The sequence below is a fragment of the Dipodomys merriami genome, unplaced genomic scaffold, assembly GCF_024711535.1.
Source record: "Dipodomys merriami isolate MVZ:Mamm:240054 unplaced genomic scaffold, mDipMer1.0.p SCAF_279, whole genome shotgun sequence".
Taxonomy (NCBI): Eukaryota; Metazoa; Chordata; class Mammalia; order Rodentia; family Heteromyidae; genus Dipodomys; species Dipodomys merriami.
In genome coordinates this window covers 839,034-856,252 of record NW_027204259.1, presented here as the reverse complement: position 1 = coordinate 856,252, position 17,219 = coordinate 839,034, and the positions used below count along the sequence as shown (strand labels likewise).

At 37.1% G+C, this 17,219-nt stretch overlaps 1 long non-coding RNA gene across 1 annotated transcript in view; it reads right to left on the bottom strand.

Annotated features, from left to right (window-relative positions):
• Nucleotides 1–4,927: 4,927 nt before the first annotated feature.
• The window catches only part of LOC138837903 (uncharacterized), a 53,208-nt gene continuing 40,916 nt past the window's right edge, over nt 4,928–17,219 (bottom strand). Inside the window, exon 4 of the long non-coding RNA XR_011375499.1 lies at nt 4,928–4,982. This is a non-coding gene — a long non-coding RNA (uncharacterized lncRNA). The remainder of the gene's footprint in view (nt 4,983–17,219) is intronic.

The following is a 17,219-nucleotide window of genomic DNA, read 5'->3' as shown; positions in this document are numbered from 1 at the left end:
TTTTATGAGAATTATTGAACTGTAAACTGGTTCCACGCCAGCCCAGGCAGAAAAAGGTCCTTGTGAAACTGTCACCTCTACTCAGCCAAAAGATATCTGAAAGAGCAAGCAGAGTTGCTTTAGGACTCAAAGTGGCAGAGTGATAGCCTTGAGCTGTAGAGCTGAGGGGCAAAACTCAGGCCCTGAGTTCAAGTTCAGCAACTAAGGGAAATGCCAATGAGGCATTTTTCCCAGTGTGGAGAAGACACTCCTGGGATGAAAGAAATGGAGGAGCATCCAGAGACCATAAGCCACTGCTTGGATGGCAGAAATAATGTCAGATCCTAGAGTCATTTGTGGTTGGCCTTTCAAAAATTGGTCAGAGCCAGGGGGTCATGGGAACATATTTTGTAAGGATGCCTAATGTCTATGCCTATCTACCTTGTAAGGGACAGGAACTCGTCAGTCATCTGTGATAGTACTAAAAAGATAAGGTTTTAAAATGTGGAACATAGTTTAGATCCCAACACCTGTATGTGCCAAAAGCTCTTATTGGCAGTAAATTTTGAGCTGATGCCAGCTACATGAAATTCATCTGCTCAGGAAAAAAATCTTTGTAAACTTGAGAGTGTGTTTCTATTGATATCTGTCTGAAGGCCTGCTTAGGTAACTCAGACATTCTTATGTTACTAGAGATCACATTACTATGCCATCCAGAAAGATCCTTTTGCAAACCAAAAGTCTAAATAAGCTCCACTGCTGTAGCCAGAACAAAGGTCTGTGCATTTTTTGAAAGTTAAAAGATTGTTCTTAATGACATTTAACCCTGATAACCTCTTTGTAAAATAGGCTATGGTTATTGACTCCTGGCTAACTAGGATCAACATCCCTGAGTCAGCTTGAAGAAGTGACAGAAGATGAATCTTTGCCCATCATCCCCTTTTAAGAACAAGGGACCAGATTCACTTTTTTAAAAAGGTGGCAAAACAGACAGAAGGAAAAGACAAGACATGGGAAATAATATTATGGGCCTGAGCCCTCTATATCTGCCTAGAAAATCCTAGCCTTATTAAAAGAACTATCTAGTTTAAAATGTTGGCAACTTTGTAAATTGTCCCGGGCTGTTGTCTAAATAGTTTTAAAATCTAGTGGGGTCACAGCCTGCCAAGCATATGTCATGTGTCCTTAACCAGGTTGTGTAGGAATTTGCAGCTCAGCACGAGGTGTGACTGTTCCTTGGAGCCACTGAGAGACCCTGCCGCTGCTGCTGCTGCTGCTCCTGCTGCTGCTGTTGCTGCTGGTGCTGCTGCTGCACATGCTAATGGGTAAAGTTCAACGACAGCCTGGCAATCACCTGGAGGAAATCTACATCATCACCCAGACCACCTCCATCGCAGTAAAATAGACTGAACTCCTGCTTGATTCCATCACCTGAGAATGCTTCCCTGTTGAAATCTGCTACAAAATAAGATCTTGTGGGACATTTTTTGCTGATATCTAGTAAGCCCCTCTACTCCCACAGTGGATATTGGGGGCAAGGATATCACTGGCTTGCCTTAGGCACTTCAGGGCCATAGCCTAGTTTGTCTCTGGTATGGTAATAACCTGCTTCTTCCTGGGTGTTTTTTAAAGATAAAGGAGAGATTTTTTTAAATCAATGGAGGTAGTAAAAGGAATGAGACCCACCCTAATCTTAGCCTTAAAATCTAGCAAGCTTTTCATCCCATTCCTTGAGGCTTTCTGAGATAACTTGTTTCCACAAGTCAAAGGAAAACAGAGCAGATTTAAACTCTAGCCACAAAGAAGCTCAAGGAATCATAAAGAAGAGGAGGGTAGTAAAGAAAGCCTTACAAAAAGAATTGGAAAAAAAATTGGTATACTCTGGATAAGAAAGGATTTACAAAGTAAGGAATGTCTTAAAATGTTTGTAAAGAGGACAAACCACAGAAATTTTAAGTATGTAGCAAATGGTATGAGTATATTTTAAAATTGGAACTTATGAGTACAGCTGGTATGAAATTAATTGAGCTGGGGCTGGGAAGATTGCTCAGTGGTAGAGTGCTTGCCTTGCATGCCTGAGGCCCTGGGTTCGATTCCTCAGCACCACATAAGCAAAAAGAAAAAAGCTGGAAGTGGCGCTGTGGCTCAAGTGGTAGAGCGCTAGCCTTGAGCTGAAGAGCTGAGGGACAGCGCCCAGGTACAGAGTTTATGCCCCACAACCGGACCCCCCCAAAAAATTAAGTGAGCTGTGATATATGGAGTCAGGATTGCTGGAAGAAAATGAAAGGGCCTTTGGTACTGTTAATTTTGTTACTCACAATTGGACCTTGTAGAGTGATGTCCTTTGTAAAAGAAAGGATCAGCAGAGTCCATCTATTTGTTCTGAGATCCCAATACCAATCTGTAAATATAGAAGACTGTGCCAATTAGGGGACCATGATTGGTCCCCGATGGTCTGGAAGAGGAGGGAATGAAGAGCCAAAGTAACTCCAATTTGAGATTAACCCCACCATCTTGTGCTAGGCTGCCCTCAGACTAACCCCAAGAGAAAGAAAAAAAAAAACACAGGTTACCACCAACTCTGCTCACCATTAAGAAATCAGAGCAGTTGCCCAAGTGTTCCAGGAACAGAATATGGCAATAGTTCAGAAAAAGGACAGTGCAGTTAGGGTGGACTCAGTCCAATCATGTAACTGCTTGTGTGGAAATTCCCTAAAAGTGTTTGCTCAATACTATAAAAGCTATGCTGATTTTGTGCTTGGGGACTCTGACCGGCACCCGTTACCGAGTGCACGGAAGACCAAGCTTGAGCTTGCAAATAAACGACTCTTTTGCTGTTCGCATTGGTTGTGGTCCCTCGTGGACATTTGGGGGTCCCAAGTCCGTACAACAGGGCTTGATACAAAATGTCTCTGTCCAGAGAATTAAATGATGGCATTTATAGCTAAAATGTTTTACGGTTATTATTAACATCTGACACATGCTGAGATGTTTATTTATACCTCTCTTTCTCCTTTTCTTTCTTCTTCCCTTTCTTTCTTTCTTCCTTCCTTCCTTCCTTCCCTTCTCTCCTCCTCCATCTCTATTATCTTTTCTTTCTCTTTCTTTTCTCTTTCTTTCTTCACTTTTCTTTCCTCTTTTAGGAAATGAGTATGAATTTAGATATTTTGTTTGCTCAACAAGTATTCTACCATTAAAACAATCCTTTATCAATTTAGTTACTTTGCTCATAGGTTATCAATTTTGCTGATGGCTGAACAAAGGTTAAGTTCCACAGTTCTTTCTTCAAAGCAGCTGGGAACACAAATGAATTCCAACATGCAAGACTTTAGGATGATATTAAAATCTTATTACTTTCCTTGCACACTGGTTCTGAACTGTGATCCTCTCAAATTCTACCCCTTTAGTTAGTGATGTGAATTCCAAGAGCCTGCCCTGTGTATAGATTGACTAAATGAATGATTGAAGGCAATTTCACTTTAATCTCTTTTTTTGCCAGTCCTGGGGCTGTTATAATTTATTTCTAGACAATTTTTGTGCATATGTGCATAATAGCGTTAAAATTGCTTTCCCCCTTTTTTATCCTTTTTTATTTTTCTTGGTCATGGGGCTTGAACTCCAGGCCTGGGTGCTGTCCCTAAGCTCTTTAGATCAAGGCTAGTACTGTACTACTTGAGCCACAGTGACGCTTCTGGTTTTCTGGTGGTTAATTGGAGGTAAGAGTGTCACAGATTTCCTGCTAGGGCTAGATTTGAACTACCATCCTCAGATCTCAGTTCCTGAGTATCTGGGATTACAGGCATGAGTCACTGGCTCCCAGCTAAAATGTTATTTATTTTAAGTTCTGTGATTTAGATGAGGGACTAGCATGCGTGTGTAGAAAGTTAACTTTCAAGTCATCTTTCTGAATAGTTTCAGAGGTTGATATTCATAATATTTATTGCAGTGTTTAAGAACAGAAGCTCCCAAAGTAACAGAATGATCCTTCATTTTCTCCTTCCCATAGGTATTTTTAGAAGAAAATGAGTGAGATCTAAGTCTAAGACAATATGTACTTGAAATTATAAAAAAATTATTTTGATGACACATAAAGAGCCAGATTATGAAACTGCCTTTCATTTTCTAAAGAAAGGAACGTCAGACAAGTATATTTATTTGCAGGCTTTTTCATCTGAACAACAAAGAAAAAAAACAATATCATAAAAAAGCTGAAGGGGCTGGGAAGGTGGTTCAGTGGTAGAGCGCTTGCCTTGCATGCATGAGGCCATCGGTTTGATTCCTCAGCACAACATAAGCAGGAAAAAAAGCCGGAATTGGTACTGTGGCTCAAGTGGTAGAGTGCTAGCCTTGAGCTGAAGAGCTGAGGGACAGCGACCATGCCCAGAGATCAGACTCAACGACTGGACCCAAAAAAAATAAATAAATAAAATAAATAAATTAAATTAAAACGCTGAAGAAGATCAACATCCATGTAAGTGTGATATAGCATTGGATACTTTAAGACATTAATTTATTAAGGTACAATAATTATTTGCAAATGGTATCAGTTCGTTAAATTTATTCATTGTAATTTATTCATTTTATTTTATTTACATGTCACTTAGTATATAAATATATATATAAATATATATATAAATATATATATACATATATATATATATATATATATATATATATATATATATATATATATATATATACCAAAAATTTAGGAAGTATCAATCTCAACAAAACAGTGGATCATGTTGAATCATGCCATTCATCTCAGCACCACAAGAGGCTAAGTTGCTGCTCAGTACCTGTGTCATATAGATCCCTGGTTCATTGGAGGCAGTCACCTCTCCTGATCCAGAAACTGGGCTGGGATTTAACCAAGAGGAGGAAGGACTCTGCCTCATCTTCCCTGGGTGGACCTCACAGAATGCAATGTATTTGCTTGCTTTCCTCATCCAAAAGGCTTGAAATGCCATGCTGCTAAGTGTTCACAATTTGATTCCAGTGACCTGTGGTAGAGGTGTGAGGAAATATTAAATTAAATTTCACATTTGCCAATTGAGCTGTTCTTCCCAGCCTGTGAGTTCAACTCAGCAAGTGTTCATTATTTGAGAGTTGAGAATACTGAGGTAGAGGAGAGTGGGAGGTTGATTGAAAGAGAGGAGAGATAGAGAGAGGGAGGGAGGGAAGGAGAAAGAAAAGAAAGGAAGGAAGGAAGAAAGGAAGGAAGGAAGGAAGGAAGGAAGGAAGAAAGAAAGAAAGAAAGAAAGAAAGAAAGAAAGAAAGAAAGAAAGAAAGAAAGAAAGAAAGAAAGAAAGAAAGAAAGAAAGTGATAGAGAATGGAGTCAGAAGTCACATGCCAGAGGAACTACCTGTATTTGGTATTAGGTCTGCCCCAGCGTGCAGACCCTATGCAGACACCCCCCCCCCCCATTTCTTGGCTGTTTCCACCCTTTATGTGTTAACTAGGTATCTGACACACCTGGAGATAGCCACCTCCCCCTCCTGCTAAGTCACAACCTGGTCAGCCTCTGGTAACACTTCTCATCCAATCCTTGGCCTAGATATGTCCTGACACTAGGTTAGGTTGCTCCACCTTTTTTTACATGCCGCTCTGCCATGTATGGCATGGGCAGCAGTTAGGTAAATAAACTACTTTACCTGACTGAATACCATGTGGTGTTCATTTCGATGGCTACCTAATGAAACTTACCTAATTAATATACCTTACACTTCAGTGTTTCTTTTTTCTTTAATTTTAATTTTAATTTTTTGTAAACATATTCTACAGAGGGGTTACAATTACGTGGGCAAGATAATGAGTACATCTCTTATCAAGCATTGCTGCCTCCTCCTTTGTTGAACCTTCACATCGCTTCCCAGCCTCTGCACGCCCCCCCACCCAAACCCGCCCCCCACACACCAAAGTTATAAAGTTCGTTTTTGACATGACAACTTGTACTTCTCATAGTTGCATCGGGTCCACCTGTATCCTTAACCAACATATTTGTCCCCATCTCCTCCACAAATTATACCGACATCAAACATAGTGAAATCAGGGGTTGTATTGTGGGGGAGAGACATACAAAGCTACAAAGAAATAATTTGTAAATGAGTTAGAATCAAATGCATGAAAGAAAAAAAAACATTTAAATACTTATCTAAGGGTTCATTTTCCTAACATTACATTATCTGACCTTTCCTGCTTGACTCATACATATACTAGATATTGCAAATTATGGAAACCATGGGACGTTTGTTTCTTTGGGCTTGGCTTACTTCACTTAATATAATTTTTTCCAAGTTTTTCCATTTCCTAACAAATGGGGAAATGTCATTCTTTCTGATGGAGGCATAGAATTCCATTGTGTATATATACCACATTTTCTTGATCAAGTCATCTACTAAGGGGCATCTGGGTTGCTTCCATATCTTAGCTATGGTAAATAATGCTGCAATAAACATAGTTGTGCTGGTAGCTTTAGTGTGGTCTTGTTTGTAAACATTTGGGTAAATGCCCAAAAGTGTGATTGCTGGGTCATAGGGGAGATTTATGTGAAGTCTTTTGAGGAACCTCTATACTGCTTTCCAAAGTGGTTGAACAAGTTTACACTCCCTCCAACAGTGAAGTAAGGTTCCATTCTGTCCACATCCCCTCCAGCATCTGTTGTTGTTAGAGTTTTTGATTACAGCCATTCTAGCTAGGGTGAGGTGGTATCTCAATGCTATTTTGATTTGCATTTTTTATGGCTAGGGATGCTGAGCATTTCTTCATGTGTCTATTGGCCATCCTTCTTTCTTCTTCAGAGAAGTTTCTCTTCAAGTCATTAGCCTACTTATTTATTGGGCAGTTGTTTCTTTGAGGATTTGTTGTTGAGGGATTTAATTTTTTGAGTTCCAAGTATATTTTAAATATGAGACCCTTGTCCGTTGTATGGCTAGTGAAGACCTTATTCCAATCTGTGGGCTTTCTATTGATCTTACTAGCTATGACTTTTGCCATGCAAAAGCTCTGCAACTTCATGCAATCCCATTTGTCTAACCTTTCTTTGATTTGTTGGGTTTCTGGGTCTAAATTAAGAAAATTTCGGCCTGAATCAAGGAGACCTAGGGTTTCTCCTATTCCATCCTGTAATGTTTTCAGAGTGTCTGCTTTGACTTCGAGGTCTTTAATCCATTTGGAGTTGATTCGGGTGCAGGGTGATATATAAGGATCTAGTTTTAGTTTTCTACAAGTAGTTAATCAATTTTGCCAGCACCATTTTCTGAAGAGGGTGTCTTTCTTCCATTCTATTATGTTAGCTCCCTTATCAAAGATTAGTTGGCTATATGCATGTAGGTTCATTTCTGGGTTTTCATTTATATTCCATTGGTCCTGAGGTCTGTTCTTGTGCCAGTACCAAGTGGTTTTGATTATTATGGCTTTATAGTAGAGTTTGAAATTTGGTATTGATATTCCTCCAGCAGTGTTCTTTCCATTGAGGAGCATTTTTGCTATTCGGGGTCTTTTATTGTTCCATGAGAATTTTTGGATTGCCTCTTCTATTTCTTTGAAGAATGAGGGTGGAATTTTGATAGGTATTGCATTGAATTTGTAGATAACCTTGGGAAGTCATGCCATTTTCGTGATGTTAATCTTTCCAATCCAGGAGCATGGGATGTTTTGCCATTTTCTAAGTTCTGTTTGGATTTCCTTTTTCAGATTTTAAAGTTTTCATCATAGAGGTCCTTCAATTCTTTGGTTAAGTTAATTCCTAGGTATTTTATTTTTTGAGGGGCTATTACAAATGGAGTTAGTTTCCTAATTTCAGCCACACTTTTCTCATTGTTTGCATAGAGAAAAGACATTGATTTTTGAGGGTTAATTCTATACCCTGCTACTTTGCCAAATTTTTGAATCAGTTTGAGAAATTTGGGAGTGCAGTCTATGGGATTCTTTAAATACAAGATCGTGTCATCTGCAAAGAGGGAGAGTTTTATTTCTTCTTTCCTTATTTGGAACCCCTTTATGTTTGCATCTTGTCTTATTGCTGTAGCAAGGCATTCTATTACTAGATTGAAGAGAAGTGGAGAGAGTGGACATCCTTGTCTTGTTCCTGAGTTAAGAGGAAATGGCTTTAGTTTTTCACCATTAAGTATAATGCTGGTTGTAGGTTTGTCATATACAGCCTTTATTGTATTGAGGAATGTCCCATGGATTCCTAATTTTTCCAAAACCTTCATCATAAAGGGGTGTTGGGTCTTGTCGAATGCTTTTTCTGCATCTATTGTGATAACCATGTGGTTCTTATCCTTGCTCCTGTTGATGTGATGTATAATATTAATCGATTTGCGTATATTGAACCGTCTTTGCATCTCTGAAATGAATCCTGTTTCATCGTGGTGTATGATTTTTTGTATGAATTGTTGAAGTCGATTGGCCAAAATTTTGTTGAAAAGTTTTGCATCAATGTTCATCAAAGAAATGGGTCCATACTTCTCTTACTTTGATGAGTCCCTGCCTGGTTTTGGGATGAGGGTTATGATGGCTTCATAGAGTGTGTTCGGTAGTGAACTTTCTCTTTCAATTTCATTGAAGAGTTGGAGGAGTATTGGTGTGAGCTCTGCTTTGAAGTCCTTGTAAAATTCCGCTTGAAAACCATCTGGTCCTGGACTTTTCTTAGCTGGGAGGTCTCTTATTTTCTGTTTCTATTTCAATGCTTGATATTGGCCTGTTAAGCTGGTTTAACTCATCTTGGTTTTGTTTTGTCATGTCAATATTTGCTAGGAAATGGTCCATTTCTGTCAAGTTGTCAAACTTATTAGCATAAAGTTTTGAGAAATATTCCCTTATAATGTTCAGAATCTTGGTTGTTTCCGTGGTGATGTTTCCATTCTCATCTCTGAGTTTATTAATTTGGGTGTATTCTCTTCTTTTTCTGATAAGATTTCTAAGGGTCTGTCAATTTTGTTAATATTTTCGAAAAACCAACTCTTTGTTTTGTTGATTCTTTCTATAGTTTTTTTTATTCTAATTCATTTAATTCTGATTTAATTTTAATTATTTCTTTCCGTCTACTGGATTGGAGTTTAACTTGCTGCTCTTTTTCAAGGAGGTTTAGATGTGTCATTAAATTGTTGGTTTCAGATCTCTCCAATTTGTTGATGTAGGAGCTCAGAGCTATAAACTTGTCTCTGAGTACTGCCGTTGCTGTGTCTCAGAGTAGCTGGTAATTTGTGTGCTCATTTTTGTTGAATAGCATGAACATTTCAATTTCCTTTCTAATCTCTTCCATGACCCACTCGTGATTCAGCAGTGTGTTGTTCAGCCTCCATATGATACCGGACTTTCTTTGGTGGCTTTTGGTGTTGAGTTCAAAATTTATTCCCTTGTGGTCAGCGAGAATGCAAGGTATAACTTCAATGTTTCTGAATTTGGACAAGTTTGCTTTGTGGCCTAAAATGTTGTCTATTTTAGAAAATATTCCATGTACTGCTGAGAAGAACGTTTATTCTGATGCTGCTGTGTGAAATATTCGGGAAATGTCTGTTAAATCTAGTTGATCTATGCAGCTGTTTAGATCTGTGGTTTCTCTGTTGAGTTTTGGCCGAGTTGATCTATCTAGTGGGGAGAGTGGTGTGTTAAAATCTCCAACAATTAATGTCTTTGGATTTATGTGGGATTTGACACTTCAGTGTTTCCAGTTTTGAATCCATGGATATTTTTTCTGACACATGTGTGTTCAGTATCTACAAAACATATGTACTAACTTATCATGTAACAGTATAATTTTGCCTGGAATCTTTTTTTTAAATTTTTTTAATTGTGAAAATACCATACAGAGAAGTTACAATTACATGAGCAAGGTAATGAGTACATTTCTTATGAAGCATTGTTGCCTCCTCCTTTGTTTCCCCTTCCTATCCCTTCCCATCCCCCACCTCCCCCGCCAAATTTGTAAAGTTCATTTTTTGACATAAAATGTTGTACATCTCAGTGTTGCAATGGCTCCACCTGCATCCCTATTTAAACCATTTTTCCCTTCCCTTCCACAAAGTATACCAACATCTGAATCTTTAATAGCAGCCTAATTAACCTTAAAGTCTATTTTCCTTGCTTTGTTTCGTTTTTTGCCTAACATAAGCAAAGATTTGGTGGGACATTCTGAAAAGATCTCTGCCCTCATATTTACTAATCTCCCTGGGCTTCAACCCGTGAGGTACCAGCTCAGATGATGGAACTTTGAAATTCTGGAAAGCAGATGCACATCATAAGGCCCATGGCTTTGGGTTTTCTCAGATTATTTTTTAAATGTACTTGTTACTAAGGTGTGTACAGTGAGTTTACCATTCCACAATTCATGTCATGTGTATATTTTTCTTATAGACAATGGCAACCTTTCCTTAGCTTTCTCCCAGTTTCTTTTTTTGTTGTTGTTGATGTTTTTTTTTTATTTGTGTACCTGACCTTCAGCTTGAAATCATGATTGTGTGCTGCCCCTGGGTTTTTTAATCAAGGCTACTCTACCTCTGGAGCCCCAGCTTCCTTTATGGCTTTTTGGTTGTTAATTGAAGAGAAGAGTCACAAATTTTCTCACTCCTGCTGTCTTTGAACTGTGATCATCAGCCTCCTGAGTAGCTAGGATTATAGGCCTGAGTCTTCAGTGTCCAGCTACTAAAGTGTTGGTTTTATGCTTCCCTGGTTGTGTTACAATTTTCCTCGACTCTTAGCACTAATACTACATATTGCCTGGCTAAAATCTGAATTGGTAGAACATACTTGTATTTTGATTAAAACAAGAATAGGAAACTATAGGCCATAGGGACATATAAGCTAAACAATTCCCTTGGAACATGGCATAAAAACGAGTAGGTTTATTGCCAGTTGACTGTGTCTTGTCTTTACTGTTAATTCTACATGGCCTGTGAATGATGTTAAACATATCCAAATGACCATTGGCAGAAATAATGTTTCTCATCCTGTTCTAAAATTAAAACAAAAACCAACCAAAAAAAACTATATATGAGTCCAGCAATTTCCTCTAATTAAAGACCAGTCTGCCCCAGTTTATGAAAAAAAAATCCTTTAGTTAGGTGCTGTTGCTTTTTCTAACTGCAAATATAACGAAATCTGTTGTAGTCTATAGAATTGTATAACACACCTGTCATTTTAATTCACAAGAAATTCAGCCATTAAAAAGTTTATTTATTTTTTGAGTCAGTTGTGGGGTGAACTCAGGGCCTGGGCACTTTCCCTGTGCCTCTGTGCTCAAATTGAGCCACAGGCCACTTCTGGTTTTTGAGTTGCAAATTGGAGATAAGAGTCTTATGGGGACTGGCTTTGAACTGTGATACTCAGATCTAAGCCTCGTGAGTAGCTGGGATTATAGGAATGAGACACTGGCACCTGTCTTCAAATAGACATTTTTGAAATGATGAACTGCTTGGTGCCTCGGGCTCACATATATAATCCTTGCTATAGTTAGTGTTACAGGTATGAGAAACAAATACTAGGTGTGTGTTGTTCATGATAGTTTATATTGGCATCTTTTAATATAATTTGTTTCTTATACTACAATGCTTTTATTTTTATTTTCTCCTAGGTGAGGGTGATAGAAACCCTAGGTCTCCTTGGCTCAGGTGGAAATTTTCTGAATAGAGACCCGGAAACACAACAAATCAAAGAAAGGTTGGACAAATGGAATTGCATAAAGTTGCAGAGCTTCTGCAGGGCAAATGACATAGCTAGCAAGATCAATAGAAAGCCCACGGATTGGGAGAAGATATTTATTAGCCATACAACGGACAAGGGTCTCATATCTAAAATATACTTGGAACTCAAAAAATTAAACCCCCCAACAACAAATCCGCAAAGAAACAACTGCCCAATAAATAAGTGGGTGAAAGACTTAAAGAGAAACTTCTCTGAAGAAGAAAGAAGGATGGCCAATAGACACATGAAGAAATGTTCAACATCCCTAGCCATAAAAGAAATGCAAATCAAAACAACATTGAGATATCACTTCACTCCCGTTAGAACGGCAAAAATCAAGAACTCTAACAACAACAGATGCTGGAGGGGATGTGGACAGAATGGAACCTTACTTCATTCTTGGTTTGAATGTAAACTTGTTCAACCACTTTGGAAAGCAGTATGGAGGTTCCTCAAAAGACTTCACATGGAATTCCCTTATGACCCAGCAATCCCACTTTTGGGCATTTACCCAAATGTTTACAAACAAGACCACACTAAAGCTACCAGCACAACTATGTTTATTGCAGCATTATTTACCATAGCTAAGATATGGAACCAATCCAGATGCCCCTCAATAGATGAATGGATCAAGAAAATGTGGTATATATACACAATGGAATTCTATGCCTCCATCAGAAAGAATGATATTGCCCCATTTGTTAGGAAATGGAAAAACTTGGAAAAAATTATATTAAGTGAAGTAAGCCAGGCCCAAAGAAACATAGGTCCCATGGTTTCCCTTATTTGTAATATCTAGTATATGTATGAGTCAAGCGGAAAAGGTCAGATAATGTGATGTCAGGAAAATGAACCCTTAGATGTGTATTTTAATGTTTTTTTCTTTCATGCATGTGTTTCTAACGCATTTATAAGATTATCTCTTTGTTGCTTTGTATGTCCCTCCCCCACAGTATATCCCCTGCTTTCACTACATTTGATGTCAGTATAACTTGTGGAGGAGATGGGGAAAAACCAGTTGTTTAAGGATACAGGTGGACCTGTTGCAACAATGAGAAGTACAAGTTGTCATGTCCAAAACGAGCTTGACAACGTCGGTGCGGGGGGCGAGGTGGAAGTTGGGGAAGGAGAAGGATTGGGATTGGGGGGAGGGGGGAGGCTGGGAAGGGATGTGAAGAGTAAACAAAATAGGAGGCTGCAATGCTTGGTAAGAAATGTACGCATTATCCTGCCCATGTAATTGTAACTCCTCTGTACAGTATCTTCTCAAATAAAATTAAATTAAATTTTAAAAAAAGACCTATTTTAAGTGGGAAGAAGGTTCTCAGAAAAATTTTTTCAGTGTTTGTGTTGTGTAGTATTACCCAAGTGTACATAAGGTAACAGAAGGAGAAACAATAGGAATAGGAGAAGAGAAATTCTGTATTTAAGTAAAATGGTTCTATACACTATAGAAGACTCTGCAAATAAGACAATTTTGAAATAATAAAGCCATGGCCAGTATGCAGATCTATGGGAGTGACATAGAGAAAGCATTACTACTAAGTGGAACATGAAGGATGAGACCACTCTCTTTCTTCTAATAGCTCTAAATCATTATAGCTAATCATTCAAATTTGTAAAAAGTAGAATGGAAGAATAATTCTGGTTCCAAGCAATTCATATATAAGACCATGGACTTAACTGGAAAAAAGGCCATGTCGAGTGCACAGGAATTATACTAGCAATGAACTAGTGGCTAAGATCACATTTCTTTTTTTTTTTTTTCTTTTCTTTCTTTTTTTTTTTTTTGATGGTAGTGGGGCCTGAAATCTAGGCCTGGGCCCTGTCCCTCTATTGTTCAGCTCAAAACTTTTTCTCTACCTTTGAGCCCCACACCACTTCCAGGTTTCTGTTGGTTAATTAGAGATAAATGCCTCAGAAACTTTTCTACTCATACTGGATTTGAACTGCAATCCTCAGATCTCAGCCTCCTAATTAGCTAGGATTACCAGTGTGAACCACTTGAAACCTGCTTAGGATCACATTTCTAACAGTGTATACTCAGCATAAGTAATGTGTATAGTCATCTGTCTTTATATGAACTCGAGATACAAATCTGTGAAACAGATTAGATTTTACACTCACAAAAATGGTTGTAGTTCAAAAGTTGATACCCATGGAGAAATAAAACTTAAGAATGTAAAGGAGTCTGGGAAGTTCAGTTTGCATCCAGCTTGGGCAAAACAGTCTTTGAGACACTATAATTAACCGGCCAAAAGATGCATTAGAAGAATGTCTCAAGTGATGGAATACTAGTTATGAGCAAGAGTGCTGAAGAAGAGCTTGAGGTTTTTGCATACATATATACATACAAACACGCACATACACACAGAGGCACTTATATGTTCTAACACACATATGGAACAACTGTCAGATTATGTAGAAAAGTTAGAAAATATATCCTTAGTAAGAATAAAATCAAGTGATAATTTTTAATATTAGAAAGTCCTCAAGTGAAATTTCCCCAAAAAGCTTGAGAATATTACATAGGTGAGAACAAAGATAGTAAGAAAGTCAACTCATCATTAATAAAGGGATCAGATCCGGGGAGGAATGAATCAGAGACCCCTTCACAGCATCTGAAAAGGTTCATATCCTGTTTCAAATGTTAGAACATCTTTGAAAATAGTACATGAACAATCTGAGCCATCAGTCTAACGGAAAATATTATTGGAGAAATTCAGAATTGCTAGTCTGTATCTAGATTAAATAAAAAAAGAAAACTATTGTAGGACAATGTGATACAAGCCAGGAATTCTAGCACTCAGAATAAGACAGGTGATTAGAGAGTGGAATGACGTAGTGATACTTTCAGTGGACTAGGTAGTATAATTTGTCTCAATAAAACAAACAAAAGAGGAATAAAAAATAAGCCAGAAAGGAATACACAGTTGGAAATTTGGGCTAATTTTGTCAATATATTTTGAGAAGTCAAATTTCCTATTGAAACGCAACTCATATAATCCTCAGTTGTGTTTAAATGCCGCCTTCATTACAGAATATTACAGTTGTGTTTAAATGTCGCCTTCATTACAGAATATTACTAGATGCAAAAGAGCTCATGATTCCCAACCAAGAATTTGAAAAAGCAACCATCATTCTGTTAGATTCTAAAGAAATGTTGGATTACAAAAGCTTAAGCCTAGAGAAATAGGAAAGTTCATTTAATGTAGGACTTTGTAGACCTGGCTAAATAAGAATTTAGATTTAAAATAAATATTTTTGTTTGTAATTTAATATTCTATAGGATCGTATAAAATTGTTTTTAAGTAGAGATTTAATTTACAAATTAACAAATTATTATGGCATTCTATTTGCCTAAAATATTATTTCAAGTAAGGTATAATTAGTAGTTAGTTAACAGTTAATTTCAACAGTTCATAAGTAACATGATAATGTGAATAATCTAGATAAAGTTGTCAACAAATTGATACTATTAATTTATAAATTTACCAAAAGAGCAACTTTTTGAGACTTTGGTGTAACATGGTATGAAGAGAGTAATTGCGTGACATCTTTTTTTTTTTCTACCAATACATAACACAGGAAGAAATTTCCTTAATTATGTACCTCTGTATACAATGAGAAAAATGCTACGGTTAGGGTTTGTTTTTATTTTGTTTTTGTTATTTGGTTTGTCCTAGGGCTTAACTTCTAGGCCTGGGCACTGTTCCTGAGACTGTTTTTGCTCAAGGCTACTGCTCTACCACTTGAACCTCAGTGCCACTTGTGTCAGGCTTTTCGTGACCAGTTTATTGGAGGTAAGCATCTAAGGAACCGTCCTTCCTGGGTGGGATTTGAACCAGAATCTTCAGATCTTAATATTCAGACATTCAGATCTCCTGATTATCTATGATAGATAAAATATGTAATTATAAATAATATTTGCAAGTGTTCTGATCTCAAGGGTAACACTGGGTGGAAAATGATGCAGCAAAGTTTAGTGTAGTGTTTAGTGTACGAAGGGCATCACATTAGCAGTAGTGTAGTATTTTTCACAATACTTATATGCTAGTCATGTTGTGAATTTAAGGAATTTTAACGTGCACATTACAAGTTGGAAATTGTTGAGCTAGGATGACTTTATGGCATAAAATCTTGGGATTGATGGTTATCTAAATAATGGCTTACTTGATAAACAAATGTTTATTCTAGAGGAATTAATATAGATACTTCATCGTTTTAACTTCTACCAGACTGTGGTTATTTTTTCTGTTGAATTTAAATATGTAACGCCTCATTGAAAACTGCACTTATTACAGAATTAAATAAAATGCAAACAGGTACTGTTTTGAATGTCTCTAGTGTGGCATGTTCAGAATTTGAATATGAATAGCTAGTAATAATAGGAATGTTGAAGAACACATATATTCTGTCCTCCTAACAATTATTAAGTTTGAAAAGTTAAGTGTTTCCATAGAATTGAACTTTTTCTGTTTTAGTATGAGACAATACTAAAACAATTTTTTTCCAAAATAATGACAAGTATATTCTAAAAATATTGTATTGTTTGATAATATTCAAGTTGATGACCCTCTCATAAAGGGATAATTAAATCAAATTAGCAGCCAAAATGTTCATTTCTTTAAAAGGTAATACACTTAGAATAAAATTACTATACCAATACAGTGAAATTATATTTTATACAGCTCAATTTTAATTTAATTTTATTGTCAAGGTGATATATAGAAGGGGTTGCAGTAATTATAAGGTAGTGAATACATAATATGTGCTACTTTTTTTACCCCTCCCTCATTTTTCTCACACTTTTCCTTTACCCCAATACACCACATAAGTTGTAATGTAAATTTCCAACATGTTGTTTTATGAGTATTGCTATTGCATTGGTTTGCCCTTTGTTCTTTGTCTTGCCATTTCATTGTTCCTCTTCCCTTGCTAAATTAAGATAAATGTATATACAATACACAGGATATTGAAATCAAATATAACAGGGATAAACCAAAGGGAAAACACAAAAGAAAAAAGGAATCACATAGTACATTAAAAACAACAACCACAAACAGAAAATTCTGTTCCCATATCCAGGAGTCCATTTTGCTCATCATCATCTTATATGGTCATACATACATAGTTATTGAGCAATTCTGCTCAACTGCTAGCACTATCCTAGACATTTCCTACTTATTACAAATGAGGAAACAACGGAATCTATTTCTTTGTGTCTTGTTTATTTTACTTTGTAGGATTTTTCCAAGTCTTTCCATTTCCGTATGAATTTGAAGTATAGAATTCCATTGTTGGTGGAATGTAAACTTGTTCAACCACTTTGGAAAGCAGTATGGAGGTTCCTCAAAAGACTTCACATAGATCTCCCCTATGATCCAGCAATCCCACTTTTGGGCATTTACCCAAATGTTTACAAACAAGACCACACTAAAGCTACCAGCACAACTATGTTTATTGCAGCATTATTTACCATAGCTAAGATATGGAACCAATCCAGATGCCCCTCAATAGATGAATGGATCAAGAAAATGTGGTATATATACAC